Source organism: Nycticebus coucang, chromosome 8 (genome assembly GCF_027406575.1).
Source record: "Nycticebus coucang isolate mNycCou1 chromosome 8, mNycCou1.pri, whole genome shotgun sequence".
Lineage (NCBI taxonomy): Eukaryota > Metazoa > Chordata > Mammalia > Primates > Lorisidae > Nycticebus > Nycticebus coucang.
In genome coordinates, this window is record NC_069787.1 from 131072010 (window position 1) to 131089763 (window position 17754).

Genomic DNA, 17754 nt, shown 5'->3' on the forward strand with positions numbered 1-17754 from the left:
TACTTATCAGCTTTTATTTTAAGGACTCAAGCGGTATCACAATTCCTTTTATTTATATTTTAGTTTTCTTTTGTCCTTGACTAAGGTTCTCCTCACTTTCCTGTAGCACATAGCTTCATCTGAGACTCCTCAGGGTCTACTCTCTATCAACTTTTGCTACCTGCATAAATAACCCAGTCTCCCTGCCTCCATGGCCTTCTGTGTGTTGCCGGTGTTGTTTTTTAAATCATTTGGATGGTGTTAGTTGGGCTTTTTCAGTAGTGATTCTGCCTTTATACAATATTGTGGTATAAATGAAGGCTTAGCATTCAAACTTCCTTGCTTTAAAACGTTTTTCTTAATCAAATTCACTGATTCAAATCAGATAATAATTTCACTTAATAAAACACTGTCAAATGGTTCCCATTTGTAACTTGGAGGAAGAGTTTAAGAGTTTATTACCCTGGATTCAAAGATATTATTATTTTATTTCCTTTTATTTTTGTCCTCTTCATTTCTTCCTTCCTTCCTTTCCTTTCTTCCTTTCCTTTCTTTCTTTCTTTCAATGGGAGTCTTTCTATTCTGCTCAGGCTGGTCTCTGACTCCCAAGCTCAGGCAATCTACTGTCTCAGACTCCCAAAGTACTAGGATTACAGGCATGAGCCACCATGCCCAGCAGTGTTCCAAGATATTTACCATCAGCCCCTATCCACCTTTTCATTTTCTTACCTTTTTAGATATATCCTCAAAGTAGACACCTCTTCATGAATTAAATTGACTATATTTTTACTTCTGTTATTTTTCTTATTATTAAACTTACTTCCATGCATTAATTTATTCATATAGTCAACAAAATATTGTTGATGTATAACAAACGACACTGAATTCTACCTTGCAGAAAAATTTGTTGATAAAGACTTTGGTGAAAGAGGCAGAGACATATTTACAGGTCTCTAAAAATCAAAGGTGGTGAGTATTATTTTACAGGGGAGAGTATGGAGGAATAGTTACATTAAGTTATTAAAGAAAAGTTACTTATAGAGACAGAATTTGAAAAAAATCACAAATCAAAATCAAAATTGGTGAAGAAATACTAACCATTAAACCAGTGGGCCCCAATCTCTTTGGCACCAGAGAGGGGTTTCATGCAAGAAAGATTTTCTACAGACTCAGGAGAGGGGGGTGGTTTTGAGATGAGTCTGTAAGCAATGAATTTAGTATGGACTCTGTGCTAATAATAATCTGTATATGCAGCCAGTCTCCAGTGCTGGCATCACTACCTCCGCTCCACCCCAGTCATCAGGATTTATACTCTCAGAGGAGCATGGATCCCGCACACATGCAGTTGACAGTAGGGTTCTCGCTCCTATGAGAACGTAATGCCAGTGCCAGTCTGACCTGAGGTGAGTGCGGGCAGTGATGTAAGTGATGGGGAGTGGCTGTAAATACTGATGAAGCTTCACTCACCCTCCCACTGCTGACCATCTGTTGTGTGGCTCCCAGGCCACTGACAAGAACCAATCTGGCCCAGGGGTTGGGGATTGCAGCATTAAAAAACATGTTATGTATTAAGAACATTCTATGCTCAGGGTCTCAGGATTTGACATATAACATTATATCTGTTCTTGTAAAACTTATAGCTCTTCAGTAGTTGAGGCAGACACATAATAAGGCAATCACAAAATTGTAACATTGCAACTCCAACAGAGTAAGATGCCTGGGGATAATTTACATAGTGCTATGCCATGAGAGGAAAAACCAGTTACTGGGTACCTCAGGGAAGTTTTTCCTGAGAAAATTAAACTTTAGTATAACAAAATGGAAAGTAAACAGATAGATGCACAGAACTTAGATTTAAGACAGAGGAAGGGACATATAAAGGTCCCTTGGTAAAGGCTGAGTAAGATTCATTTGCACAACTGAAAGAAGACAGGTGCGGTGGGATATAGAAAGTCAAAATAATGTAAGATTATGCTAGGTTTTATTAATGTTCTTGTTAAAAATCTTGAGCATTTTAGGTAAAGATCTTGACCTGATTTACTTGGCGTGTGAACCAATGACCCTGGGGGCGGTAGATGAGAGTGGAGGAGAGGGCGCCTCAGTAGAGCTGCACTACGGGTGTCCACATGCAGAGTTACAGCGATGGGCTCCAGGGAGGAGAACGGGGAGATGAAGAAAAGAGGGTGCACTCTAGAGATTCCTAAGAGGTAGGATCATCAGAACAGCGGATGGAGATGTGTCAACAATGGTGTCTAGTATTCCATCTTGAGAAAGGAATGGAATGCTAGTATTATTCAGAGATGAGTACCTCTTAAAGAGAATCAGATTTGCTGAAAGGGAAAAGAGTTTCATTTTAGATGCTTGGGTAAAGAATTGATTTTCTCTGAATTACAGAACACTTATAATTCCTGGAATGGAAAGCGGTGGGGACACTCAAGTTAAGAGGCAAAAGGGGATTAGTAATGGCTTAGAATAGAGGATGCTAAAGTGCCCATTTTTCAAGAGTCCAAAAATCATGGGGTGTTTACGAGGAATAACTTGAAGGGTGGTGACATGCATTTCAGGAAACAGTGGTATTTGGGAATCCTGAATTTATGTAGCAAAAAGCACAGAGGCAAAAGGAGTTTTCTGGGTTTTGTCCAACAGCATGGCTGTGGAATTTAAAAAGGAACAGGAATAGTTCAGACAGCTAAAAACTCTCGAAATTTTAGTCAGAAAGTGGAATATTAAATTCAAATTTCAACTGTGGAAAATATTAGGGTGACATGAAGGTCTAAGATTTGGCAATGGATGAAAGTAGGTGGCATCTATTATTTGACAAGGGCCCTGGATTTTTCCAGCTCTATGACTTTGGGTAAGTGACACAAATTCTTGGCACTTCTGTTTTCTGGTTGTAAAATGGGGATAATGCCAAGAGCCGTCTTACACTTATATATTTAAAATTAATTAACACATAAAGCACATGTATAATAAACTGCTAGAACACAGTGTATTCTTCACAAATTTTTTAATATGTATAATACACTTTTAATTTGATTTGAATTAGAGGGAAATTTTTTATTCCTGTAACTTAGAAGCATAAAATAATAAAGCCATTTAAATGGATATTTCTTTTGTAAATCTTTCTTTGAGAAGTTACAAAATAGCAATCCTGTACTCCCAACAAAAGCATCTTCTCAGTTGGACTAGATTTCTAATGGCTTTAAATAACAAGATCATTTATGTTGTAGAACTATTTATATGGACTATCTCTATATTTTCAGACTATGTTTTCATAATGCTGCTTATTTTCATTTTAACTAAATTTCTATTAGAAGTTAGAGGTTATTTGACATTTTTAATACTAAAAACTTCTTTGGTGGGAGCACAAACAGGCCAGCATTAAGTAACTTCTTGACCTATGTAGAGTGAGCAGGGCGCTCTGTAAATAAAGTGGAAATAAGATGTGCCACATGTTAAACAACTTACACTTTTAAACTATCTGCCACAGGTATTATCACATATAATCATCATACAAAACCGATAAGCTTGGGGAAACCCCTGGATGTAAGGCATTAGTTCAGTATTAGGTGGCCAGTAAGTAGTGGGCATCACACTTACACTTAGGTGTTTAATTTAATTTCAACATGTGATCTAATTGTCACTAGATTTGGCTTTATTTCTTTAGTGGAGGTTAGGTATCATTTAGACAAGACAATTTTTATCACATCTTAAAAAAGATCTTCAAGAAGCACTTGTGTCTCACAGGTGTTCTTTGGGGGGAAATAAAGGCTGTGTTGGGAAGACATGGTGTGTATATCCATAAACGTCACAGTCCAGAAATTAGAGAAGTGGAAATTGATATTTTTAGAAGCGCCCTTGTGGCAGATCAAATTCGTAAAGACTGTAAAGTAGTTGTCATAACACACTTATCAGGAAGGCATTAAGTGATGACAAGTATGGGAACAGAATATTGTTAGTGTAACATAAATTAGGGGGAGAAATTATGTTAAAACATGAAGTACAGAGAATAAATGTTTACACAGACATGCCATATCCAAAATGAAAAATAAAATTGCTTTGGTAGCTTATTTTGGTAATCATTATGATACTACTTTCAGTCCCCTGTGGGATAGACAGGTATAAATATACATTCATTCTTATGCTAATTTCTAAGTTAAAACAGGTTTTATAGTTTCTAATCTAGTAAATGAGGTGGTGGCTTAAAATAAATAAGCATGTTTAGATATCAGTAGTGACTTTCAAATTAAGTACACAATATGACTGTACTTGGCTGTCTCATGAATGCTTGGCCATTCTGTTATCTAATAGATAAATGTTAGATGTATGGAGTAACTACTGCTGCATACCCAACTGCTACAAACCAGTGTCTTAACATAAAAACAATTTTTTCTTACGCATCTGTGGATTTTCTGATACAGGCTATCCTGGCCTGGGAGGCCCTATTCTAAGCCATGGAGCCGGTTTGCCTTACTGGAGTAACTCTACTTTAGTTCATTCTGGATGTAATAGTTAATTTTATCTATCAACTTGACTGGGCCACAAGGCGTCCAACAATTTGGTCAAACATTGCTCTGGGTGTGTCTGTGAGGGTGTTTTTGGATGAGAGTAACACTTCATCCGTAGATCCGTGAAGGCAGATTGCCTCCCTAACATGTGTGAGTCTCCCCTAGTCAGGGAAGGTCTGATAAGAAGGCTGACTGACCCTCCCTCAAGTAGGAAAGAATTCTGCTGCCTGACTGCCTTGAGCTGAAACTTCTTTTTCTGTCTTTGACTCAAGAAAATCATTGGCTTTTCTTAATTCCCTAGCCTGCTGACTCTTGGACTGGAACTACGCCATAAGCTCTCCTCAGTATCCACCTTGCTAATTGTAGATCTTAGAATTTACTAGCTTCCATAATCTTGTGAGCCAATTCCTTGTATTAAAATCTATCTGTCACTCTTTCTTTCCGCACATTAACACACACACACACACACACACACGCGCACATTTTGGTTTTGCTTCTCTGGAGAACCCAGAGAATCTTTTCTCAAGGGGATGGCACGAGGATAAAGGATATCAGCAATAAGCAAACCCATAGATTTTCTTATGTCCTAACCACAGTGATATTTCCATCTACGTTCTGTTAGTTAGAATAATCATATGCTCACCCCCAAGTCAAGGGGCAGGGGAAGACACTGTAGGCATGAGGTGGCCAAGACCAGAGTCAAGATTTGAGGTAATCCATTTACTACTGCAATAGAGTCAAAATTTTACTGTGGGGACCCTCATAAACTTCATTTAACTTTTTTGTATTAATTTCTACACTAATCTGTGAAATGTTTTCTTTATGTAGTATTTAAAGATCAGACAAATTAGAAAATCTCAAGGTGAATGCCACGTTCCTCTTCAGAATTTAGTGGTACTAGTCTGTAGTGCTAAGCATGTATTTCTTATTGTGTATCAAATAAATATCTTTTGAATAGATTTTAGTTTCAATTCACTATTTAACATTTACTTCTTAATTTTGAACAGGTGAAAATTTATTTGGTATTTCTCTCTTACCTTAAAATATTTCATAACTTATTTCTTCTAGGTGTGGTAGGCCTTTGCCCCTGATGTCACACCAACAACTATATTAGGTTACGTAAAAAAAGGGACCGTGCAGTTGTACTGAAGATTAGACATCAATTGGCTTTAAAATAGGAAGATTTTGGGTAGGCTCAGTGGCTCATGCCTGTAATCCTAGCACTCTGGGAGATCGAGGCAGGAGGTTTCCTTGAACTCAGGAGTTGAGATCAGCCTGAGCAACAGTGAAACCTTGTTGCTATTAAAGATAGAAAAATTACCAAATTAGCTGAGTGTTGTGGCAGACACCTGTAGTCCCAACTCCTGAGGAGGCTGAGGCTGGACAGTCACTTGAACCCAAGAGTTTGAGGTTGATGTGAGCAAGGGAAAAGCTCTGGCAGTCTTCCAAGGCTAAGACTTTATCATAAAAATAAAATAAAATATTTAAAAAATAATAAAATAGAACTATCATTTTAAATTATCTAATGCATAATGGGATTACAGGGGCCCTAAAAGAAGAATAAATGTCCCTGTGATGTGGGAAAGGGCGTATCAGAGAGATCTGAAGCATGAGAAGGACTCCATCTGGACACTACTGGCTTGAAAACAGAGGGAGTCACGTGGAATGAAAAGAAAATGAATTCTGCCAATAAACTACCTATCTGTCTAAGCCTGAGACTGAATTGCAGTCCTCCTGGCACACTTATTTCAACACACTGATTTTTGCTTTCCTAGAATTGTGAAATTCTAATGAGATAATGTGTACAAATGCACTTGGTAAGGTATACTACATAAAACATAATGTCAATTTTCTAGTAACATTATGATTGTTACTAGACTCCTGCCAATAAAAACATTAATGTTTACATTTTTTAAGTTAATTCAGAATGGTTTATATAATCCATACTAATTAGGTTTCATAATTGAATATAGCTTTCTCAAACAGGTAAATGGATCAATGAATGCCTACTTGCATAGTTAAAGGTATATGTATTTTTATTTTTATAAAAATAATTGTTTTCTGAGAAAGATTTAAAATATATTTTGAAAAGTTCTTTTCTGCAGAAATGATACTGTAGGATTAATATCAACACAAATATGTCAACTCATTAAAAGCTACAGTGTAACTTATATACTTTTTAAATGCAAACTTACTCAAGCAGCAAATTCAAAGTGACAAGGTGCTTTCTGTCATATATGTGGCATTATTAATTTTGTAGCCTTTCCAGGAGATGCTAAAAATAGTATGTCATTAAGTTATTGCTTTGCATGGAGTTTTCTGAGGCCTATGTGCTTATAAGTCTCAGCCCACAAGGAAAAAGGTGGAGTCATTACAAAGCTCATTAGAGTGAACACAATAGATTTTGCCTTGGGCAATGCAATCATTGATCCATAACTTCTTATTAGCTATTTATATTACCACTGTTTTATTTTAGCAGTTTGATGCTTATCCTTTGATCTGGTAATTCTCTTTTTGCATCTGGATCTTCTTATAATTTTTTTGGCAAGCAAATTGACATAGTAATGATGCAACCCAATCAATCTGCATACAATTAAGGAATTTCACAGTTATCTACGTCCATTATGAGTCCCATCCTAGTTGTTTATTTTCTCTGAGGGATCACAGTCCTAAGTTGGCAATTATCCAATGTCTGAAACTTATTTCACATATTTTTATTTCTTGGTTTCTAAGTGTTTCTCTTAGAAGGGTCAGGCCCATAAACTAGAGTTATAGCTAGAAGTTGAAATACTATTGATCTCATTTAAAAGATGATAATGATAATTTATCAGATATTAATAGAAGGACACAGTATACACAAAAAAACATGGAAATGTAACAATTTCAAAAGAACATAATAATTCCCCAGCAAAAAATATCAACAACAACAACAAAAAAAAATAGATAAAGCCTGGAAAAATAGTTAAAATATATGAAAACAAAGATGTTCAGTTAGAGATAAGAGAATTCCAAAGTCAAGAATACAAGAAAATAAGAAAACCAATTTGGTATGTGAGTGAGAAATTTACCAAAGAGGTAGGTATCATAAAAAAGAACCAAACAGAAATTCTGAACTGAAGAGTTATTTAAAGAAATAGAAATTTGAAATTTGAAAAGTTCAAAAATAGAGAAAAAATAAATAAAGCAGAAAAAACACCTTAATGTTTGAGGACAGAACTTTTGAAATAAACTAGTCAAGAAAAAGTAAAGAAAAAAGAATACAATAGAATGATCAAGGCCTTTGTAACACATGGAACCCCATAAAGCTAACAGACATACAAATATATGTATTCCTAAAGGCAAAAAGAGAATGGATTTAAAAGGGAGAAGGATTCCAAAACTTCTTTAATGAAGATAGATGAAAACTTCCCAAATACAGCAAGAGATTTGGATATCTACATGTAGTAAACCCAGAAATTTCCAAACAGATTCAATGCGTAAAGTTCTTCTCTGAGGCACATTATACTCAAACTATTTAAAGTTAATTAAAAATTTAAAAAATCTAACAACGTTAAGAGAAAAGATTCTATTCACATATAAACAAGTCTTATGAGAATAACAGCAGACTTGTTAGCAGAACCCTTACAGACCAGAGAAAATGTAATAATACATTCAGAGTTCTGAAAAAAACAAACAAACATAACACAAACTTCCACCTAAGGATATTATACCCAGCAAAATTATCTTTCATAAATAAAGGAGAAATAAAGGATTTCACAGACAAGGAATCCATTACCACTAGACCAGGCTTACAAGATGTGCCCAAGAAAGTTGAAAACCTGGAAACGAAAAGACAGCAGTTATCATCATGAAAACATATGAAAGTACAAAAGTATAAAACTCACTGGTAAATCAAACATGCAAATGAGTGGGGGGAAACATAAGACTCAGATGGTATCAGCACTGAAAATCACCAGACAATAGAGAAAAATAAAGGAAAAAAGAATAAACAAAACAACCAGAAAACAATAAACAATATGACACAAAAGAAAACTCCACCTGTCAGTAGTAACCTTCAGGGTAGACAGATTAAAGTATCCACTTATGAGTCAGTTACTGGCTTAATGTAATTAAAGATAAAATGCTGTCTACATGGAATAAACTTTAACAATAAAAACACATATAGACTGTACATAAAGGGATGGAAAAACACACCCCTTCCAAATAAAAAAAGAAAGCAAGCAGATGTACTTATATTTTAAAAAAGACTTTAAACATGAGAAAGTAAAAAAAGAAAAAGAAGGTCATTGTATAATGAGAATGAGATCGATTCAGCAAGAAGATATAACAATACATGCACATAACACTTGGAGTGCCTTGATTCATAAAAAAATATGCTAGATATGAAGTAATAGATACACTCAAATATAATAACAGTGGGAACTTCAACAGCTCACTCTTAGCATTAGACCAAATGGACCTAGTAGACACTTACAGAACATTGTGTTCAACAACTGCAAAATATGCAGTCTTCTCATCAGTACATAGAACATTATCCAGTACTGACCATATTCTAGGCTACAAAACAAGTCTCAATAAACTTTAAAACCTCAAAATCTCATCAAATATCCTCTCAGACCACAAAGGAATAACACTAGATATAGAGATACATTTTAGGGATAATAGAACCAGTGTAGATTTATCCTAACAAGCCCAAAGCCAAAGCCTTCACAGTATAAAGGATATCCACCAGACCTTTAATTGCTAGGTAAAAAAATTATGCACTCTTCAGATGAAGGTAAAATTAAGACACTCTCTTAACATATCATCTATAATATTTAGCAGAATAATTTTTTTATTCTTGGAGATTCATTGAGGGTACAAAGAACCAGGTTACATTGATTTTATTTGTTAGGTACTGTCCCTCTTTACTTTTTCTTCATTAAATCATGACTGTGTACATTAATGTATTTATGGGTTATAATGTGCTGAATTGATAAACAGTATGGAGTGCTTACATCAAACTAATTAACATGACCATCACCTCATTTATTTATTTATTGTGGTTAAAACTAACTCTACATGTGAGGAAGCAGAAAATCATCACCCACATCAAGGATGAAAACATGAATAGCAAGGAAAAATCCAGATGGCAGCTTTGTTGAAATTGGCAGACAAGGACTTCAAAATAGCAATCATGCTAAGTAATTTATCACTTAAAATGAACATAATGGTGAAGGTCTGTGGAATTTGAGATGATAGACAAAATCTCTTTTAGAACCACCAAGCAGAAATCTTAGAAATAAAAAAATATATATCTGAAACAAAATTATGGTATGGGATGATACGTCAGATAGGGCATCTCAGAGAAAAGAATCAATGTACTTGAAGACCTATTAATAGAAACTATTGAATCTGAAGTACAGAGTGATGGTTAATTGAGGTGTCAACATGACTGGATTTAGGGTGTACCTATTAAAAGATAGTGGGTAAATGGGTGGTGCCTGTGGCTCAAAAGAGTAGGGCGCTAATCCCATATACTGGAGGTGGTGGGTTCAAACCCAGGCCTGGCCAAAAACTGCAAAAACTGCAAAAAAAAAAAAAAAAAAAAAAAAAGATAGCTGGTAAAGTATTGTTTCTGGGTGTGTCTATGAGGGAATTACCAGAAGAGACTAACATGTGAGTTGGTGGACCAGATGGAGAAGAGATGCCGTCAGTGCGATGGACACTACCCAGCGGGTTGAGGGACTGGATAGAACAAACGAGCAGAGAAGAGGTGAATTTTCTAGCTCTCTCCCTTCTCTCTCTTCTGGAGCTTGACCAACTTTCTTCTCCTGCCCTAGGACATCAGAACTCCAGGCTTTCTGGCCTTTGAACTCTGGTACTTGTAACAGCAGCCTCTTGTGTTCCCAAGCCTTCAGCTGCAGACTAAGAGCCACCACATCAACTTCCCAGGGCCTCTGGACTTGCATTGAATCACTCTACAGTCCTCCTTGGTTATCTTTTTGTAGATGTCCTATCATAGGACTTCTCAGACTCCATCATTATATGAGTCAATCCCCCTAATAAGTCCGCTCTCATCTCTCTACTTACCTATCCTATTAATTCTGCCTTTGGTAAAATTCACAAATATGGATTTTGGTATGGAAAGTGAGTCTAGAGGGATAGAATTTTAAGGATGAGATTTCTTAATTGATTTTTGTTTCTCAGAAATTGCTTCTCTAATATGACCAGATTAAAAGTTCTAAGGATTCTGCATTTAATAATGTAGAGAATACTAATAGACCATACCACAAATTCCCTGTAGAGATACAAATAACACCTACAGTAAAAACATCTAATAAGAAGCAAGGAACTTGATGATTCTGTATATGGTAGAAGTACTTTCAAACATTTATGAGAAAATAACAATAAATGATGTTAGTTAGCTGTTTCTGCTACATAAAGTGATAAAAGAAAAGGATGAGCTGAGGGATTCAAATTTCCTTCCACATAAATAGCCTATGATGCAGTATCAAGGCCACGTATAGACTTCCAGATCCCCACATACAGCTACTCAACTGAATTCAAACTTCACAGAACAAATCCGCTTATTAAAGATTTTGTTCTGTAAAATTGGACTCAGTCAAAAAGCCATACTCATGGACCAAGAGGACCACATGAGGCTCCAAGGCTGCAGGTTTCCAAACCTTGAAGAGGTTCCAAGGGAGAATCTTCTTTCTTATAGTCACAGTGTTGAAATTGCTAAATGTCAAACAGGCACTTACCCATTTGGCTGAAAATGAAAGTTAATCTGTCAGCCTCACAGGTTGTCTACTGTTAAAGTGAGAGCGTTTGTTGGAGAAGTCCTTGTTACGTACATTGGGATGTGCATGTGTGGAAAGGTGCTGATGGGGCTGGGGACTTAGACCTCCTACATTCTGGTGATTCTGTTCTGCCAACTGAATAGAATTCCAGTAACTTGAAAACTAATACGAGAAGCCTAAAGTATGTAGGATCCTACAAGAACAATTGAAAATGGAGAAAAAAAATATATTTTTTATTTATTTATTATTTTTTTTTATTGTTGGGGATTCATTGAGCCAGGTTACACTGATTGCAATTGTTAGGCAAAGTCCCTCTTGCAATCATGTCTTGCCCCCATAAAGTGTGACACACACCAAGGCCCCACCCCCCTCCCTCCGTCCCTCTTTCTGCTTCCCCCCCATAACCTTAATTGTCATTAATTGTCCTCATATCAAAATTGAGTACATAGGACACTGGCTATAAATGTCAAAACTTTTTAAAAACCTTTATTCACATGTCCATGAAAAACAAAAATTCCAAGTTGGATAAATACAATGAAAACCATGCCAGGTCACTCACTGTGAAATTACTAAAACTCAGATATAAAGACAATAACTTGAAAGCATACAATTAAAAAAAATAGAGTGAGGGGATGCCAGAAGGAAGGAACATAGACATGGCAGCTGATTTCTAGGCAGACATAAAGGGAGGCAGAGAGCAATTAATTAAAACATTAAAAGTGCTGCGAAAGGAACCTGCATACCCATACAAAAACATGGAAGCTAAACAACCTTATGCTGAAGGAAAGATGGGTTTATAGATGAGATTAAGAAGGAAATCACCAAATTTTTGGAACAAAACAACAATCAAGACATGAATTACCAGAACCTCTGGGATACTTCAAAGGCAGTCCTCAGAGGGAAATTTATAGCACTGCAAGCCTTCCTCAAGAAAACGGAAAGAGACATCTCAAGCAACTGGAGAAGGAAGAACACTCCAACCCCAAACCCAGCAGAAGAAAAGAAACCAAAATCAGAGCAGAATTAAATGAAATTGAAAACAAAAAAATTATACAACAGATCAATAAATCCAAAAGTTGGTTTTTTGAAAAGATCAATAAAATAGATAAACCTTTGGCTAACCTAACCAGGAAAAAAAAGAGTAAAATTTCTAATTTAGTCAATCAGAAATGATAATGATGAAATAACAATAGAGCCCTCAGAAATTCAAAAAATCCTTAAAAAATACTACAAGAAACTCAACTCTCAGAAATATGAAAATCTGAAAGAAATCGACCAATACTTGGAAGTACACCACCTACCAAGACTTAGCCAGAATGAAGTGGAAATGTTGAACAGGCCTATATGAAGTTCTGAAATAGCATCAACTATACAAAATCTCCCTAAAAAGAAAAGCTCAGGACCAGATGGCTTTACATCAGAATTATACCAAACCTTTAAAGAAGAACTAGTTAGTACCTATATTATTGAACCTCTTCCAAAATATAGAAAAAGAAGGAATATTACCCAACACATTCTACGAAGCAAACATCACCTTGATCCCCAAATCAGGGAAAGACCCAACAAGAAAAGAAAATTATACACCAATATCACTAATGAATATTGATGCTAAAATACTCACTAAGAATCCAACAACACATCAAAAAAATTATACACGACGACCAAGTGGGATTTATCCCAGGGTTTCAAGGCTGGTTCAATATACATAAATCTATAAATGTAATTCAGTACACAAACAAACTAAAAAATAAGGACCATATGATTCTTTCAATTGATGCAGAAAAAACTTTTGATAATATCCAGCATCCCTTCATGATCAGAACACTAAAGAAAATCGGTATAGAAGGAACATTTCTTAAACTGATAGAGGCCATCTACAGCAAACCTGTAGCCAATATCGTATTGAATGGAGTTAAATTGAAACCATTTCCACTTAGATCAGGAATCAGGCAAGGTTGCCCATTGTCTCCACTGCTCTTTAATATTGTAATGGAAGTTTTAGCCATGGCAATTAGGGAAAAAAAGGTGATCAAATGTATCCACATAGGGTCAGAAGAGATCAAACTTTCACTCTTTGCAGATGATATGATTGTATATCTGGAGAACACTAGTGATTCTACTACAAAACTTCTGGAAGTGATCAAGGAATACAGCAATGTCTCAGGCTATAAAATCAACACCCATATATCTGTAGCCTTTATATATACCAACAATAACCAAGCCAAAAAAATAGTCAAGGACTCTGTTTCTTTCACAGTAGTGCCAAAGAAGATGAAATATTTGGGAGTATACCTAACAAAGGACGTGAAAGATCTCTACAAACAGAACTATGAAACTTTAAGAAAAGAAATAGCTGAAGATGTTAGCAAATGGAAAAACATACCATGCTCATTGCTGAGAAGAATCAACATTGTTAAAATGTCTATAATGCCCAAAGCAATATATAATTTTAATGCAATTCCTATTAAAGCTCCATTGTCATATTTTAAAGATCTTGAAAAAATAATACTTTGTTTTATGTGGAATCAGAAAAAAACTTGAATAGCCAAAACATTACTCAGCAATAAAAACACAGCAGGAAGAATCATGCTATGAGACCTGAGACTGTACTATAAATCGATAGTGATCAAAACAGCATGGTACTGGCACAAAAACAGAGAAGTAGATGTCTGGAACAGAATAGAGAACTGAGAGATGAATCCAGCTACTTACCGTTATTTGATCTTTGACAACCCAATTAAAAACATCCAGTGGGGAAAATATTTTCTGTTTAATAAATGATGCTGGGTGAACTGGCTGACAACCTGTAGAAGATTGAAACTGGACCCACACCTTTCACCATTAACTAAGATAGACTCTCACTGGATAAAAGATTTAAACTTAAGACATGAAACTATAAAAATACTTGAAGAAAGTGCAGGGAAAACTCTTTAAGGAATCGGCCTGGGTGAATAGTTTATGAGGAGGACTCCCCAGGCAATTGAAGCAGTATCAAAAATACACTACTGGGACGTGATCAAACTAAAAAGCTTCTGCACAGCCAAGAACATAGTAAGTAAAGCAAGCAGACAGCCCTCAGAATGGGAGAAAATATTTGTAGGTTATACCTCTGATAAAGGTTTAATAACCAGAATACAAAGAGAACTCAAATGTATTAGCAAGAAAAGAACACGTGATCCCATCTCAGGGTGGGCAAGGGACTTGAAGAGAAACTTCTCTAAAGAAGACAGATGCACAATCTACAGACATATGAAAAAATGCTCATCATTCTTAATCATCAGAGAAATGCAAATCAAAATTACTTTGAGATATCACCTAACCCTAGTAAGAGTAGCCCACATAACAAAATCCCAAAACCAGAGATGTTGGCGTGGATGTGGAGAAAAGGGCACACTTCTACACTGCTGGTGGGAATGCACACTAATACGTTCCTTCTGGAAGGATGTTTGGAGAATACTTAAAGACCTAAAAATAGACCTGCCATTTGATCCTATAATTCCTTTACTAGGTTTATACCCAGAAGACCAAAAATCACAATATAACAAAGACATCTGTACCAGAATGTTTATTGCAGCCCAATTCATAATTTCTAAATCATGGAAGAAGCCCAAGTGCCCATTGACCCACGAATGGACTAGCAAATTGTGGTACATGTATACCATGGAATATTATGCAGCCTTAAAGAAAGATGGAGACTTTACCTCTTTCATGTTTACATGGATGGAGCTGGAATATATTCTTCTTAGCAAAGTATCTCAGGAATGGAAGAAAAAGTATCCATTGTACTCAGCCCAACTATGAAGCTAAATTATAGCTTTCACATGAAGACTATAACCCAACTATAGCACAAGACTATGAGGAAAGGGCCAAGGAAGGGGAAGGGAGGGGGGAGGTTAGGGTGGAGGGAGGGTAATGGGTGGGGCCACACCTATGGTGCATCTTAGGATGGGTACAGGTGAAACTTACTAAAGGCAAAATACAAATGTCTACATACAATAACTAAGAAAATGCCATGAAGGCTATGTTGAACAGTTTGATGAGAATATTTCAGATTGTATATGAAACCAGCACATTGTACCCGTTTATTGCACTAATGTACACAGCTATGATTTAACAATTAAAAAATAAAGAAAGAAAGAAAGAAAACGAGTTTGAGGTTGGGGCTAGGCTCATAACTGTAATCCTAGCACTCTGGAAGGCTGAAGTGGGTGGATTGCCTGAGCTCAGGAGTTTGAGACCACCCTGAACCAGAGCGAGACCCAGTCTCTGAAAACAGCCGGGCATTGTGGTGGATGCCTGTAGTCCCAGGTACTCAGGAGGCTGAGGCAGGAGGATCACTTGAGCCCAAGAGTTTGAGGATGCTGTGAGCTGTGATGCCATGGCACTCTAACCAGGGCAACAGAATGAGAAAAAAATAAAATAAAAGTGCTGCCAAAAAGAGAAATCAAGAAAACAAACACAAATTCATTTACCTTCAATGTTATTAACAGTGAGAATATCTTTCAAAAATGAAGGCAAAATAAAGTAACTTTAGATAAACAAAACCCCCCCAAAATGGTTCCTAACTGATTGCAATAGTAAAAGACATTATGGGATGTGAGTCAGGTTGGAGAAAATGAACTGGAAACAATTCCGATCTATAAGTCCTCGCATTTTATGTGATTGATATGGAACTAATTCGAGATGGGTTAGAAGGTAAAGAAGCACTGTAATCCTTAAAGTAATTACTGCAAAACTGATTGAAAGAGTTAATAAAATTTCATATAGGAGGGAACATGGAATGCTATGAACAATCTATTTTGTTTTTTAAGGAGGGCAGAAAGGGAGGAACAATAATACAGAACAGGGATGGCATTTGAAGACAAATAACAAAGACAATTAATCGCAAACACCAGTAAGTGTGTTAGATACAAGTAGACTTACTCCAACTAAGAGTCAGATCGTCAAATTAGTTGGGGCAGACTCATTTACACACAGTTTACAAGAGATGGCATTTAAACATGAAATTTCAGGAAAGACAAAAGTAACATGAGAAAAGATACACAGTTTAACACAGCCGGTGTGGCCATGCTAAGACCAGATGAAGGCAGAATCGGGACATGTGCTAATCCCTGGTGTCACCTCATTCTCAGTGATATCACCCAATTTAGGGAGAGTATCTACAGATGTTAATTTTGTATATACCTCATATAGAAAGGTTTGTTGAACCTCATAAAAAGAGTTTCAACAAAACATGGCAGGATTAAAGAAATTCCCAATCATCTCTGGAGGAACACACTGTACAATTTTATTCACCAACATTTGTAGAAGAATAAAAATCTTATCTGAGTGAAATTTTCATAGCAGGTGCCCTGGGTGGGGGTATAGTCTAAAATGACAAACTATGTTTTCTCAAGATGATGAAAACATATTTTGGCTACGCTCTGTAGTTTAGTGGTTAGGCTGCTGGCCACATACACCGCAGCTGGTGGGTTTGAACCTGGCCTAGGCCTGGTAAACAACAACGACAACTACAACAACAACCAAAAAAATAGCTGGGCATTGTGTTAGGCGCCTGTAGTCCCAGCTACTTGGGAGGCTGAGGCAAGAGAACAGATTAAACCCAAGAGTTGGAGGTTGCTGTAAACTGTGATGCCATGGCACTCTACCAAGGACAACATAGTGAGACTCTGTCTCAAAAAAAAAAAAAAAAAAAATATATATATATATATATATGTTTTTGTCTTTATTAGGATAGTAGATTTGTAGGTCTGCAATTGTATCAAACTTCCTGGGATATACACTTAAATTTACACATTTTATTGCTTGTAAATTCCATATCAACAAAACATCAAACCTCTGCCCAGAGCTCTATAAAATACCTTTTGTTTCTCTCCACATCTGTTGGATTATCTGTATCTTTACGCATATTATTTCCCATATTGGAATTGTGGAATCCTGCCTGACTTTTCATTTACCTTTACAATTTTGAGTGCCTTGCTTAATTTAAATAATTAAAACACATGAATCAAGCAAATAAAAATAAACTATAAATATTAAATCTGACATTTGAAATCTGACCAACGTTATGTGTATTTTAGGGCAAGGTTGGCAAACTCTGGCCTGGAAGCTAAACTAGACTTTTTACACATAAAAACCACTGAAGGTGGTTGAGAATAAATCACTTAAGTGGTTGAGAAAAAAACCACTTACGTGGTTGAGAAAAAAGAAAAACTGTATGATGTTAAAAATTGTAGGAGATTTCAACTTCAGTGCCAACACCTAATGCTTTATTAGAACACAGGATAGTTGAGGGATGAGAGGAAGTGCTCTGTGCCAGCACTGAGCGTGACGGGGTTGATATAGTGAGACTGATATTACATAAATGTGCAGAATTTATAGAGGTGAAATTTGAAAATTCTGCTGCCAGTGCTGAGACACAGCCCAGGATTCTAGACGGTACCAAGCCCTCAGGCCCTCTGTAACAACACCTACTGCAGAAT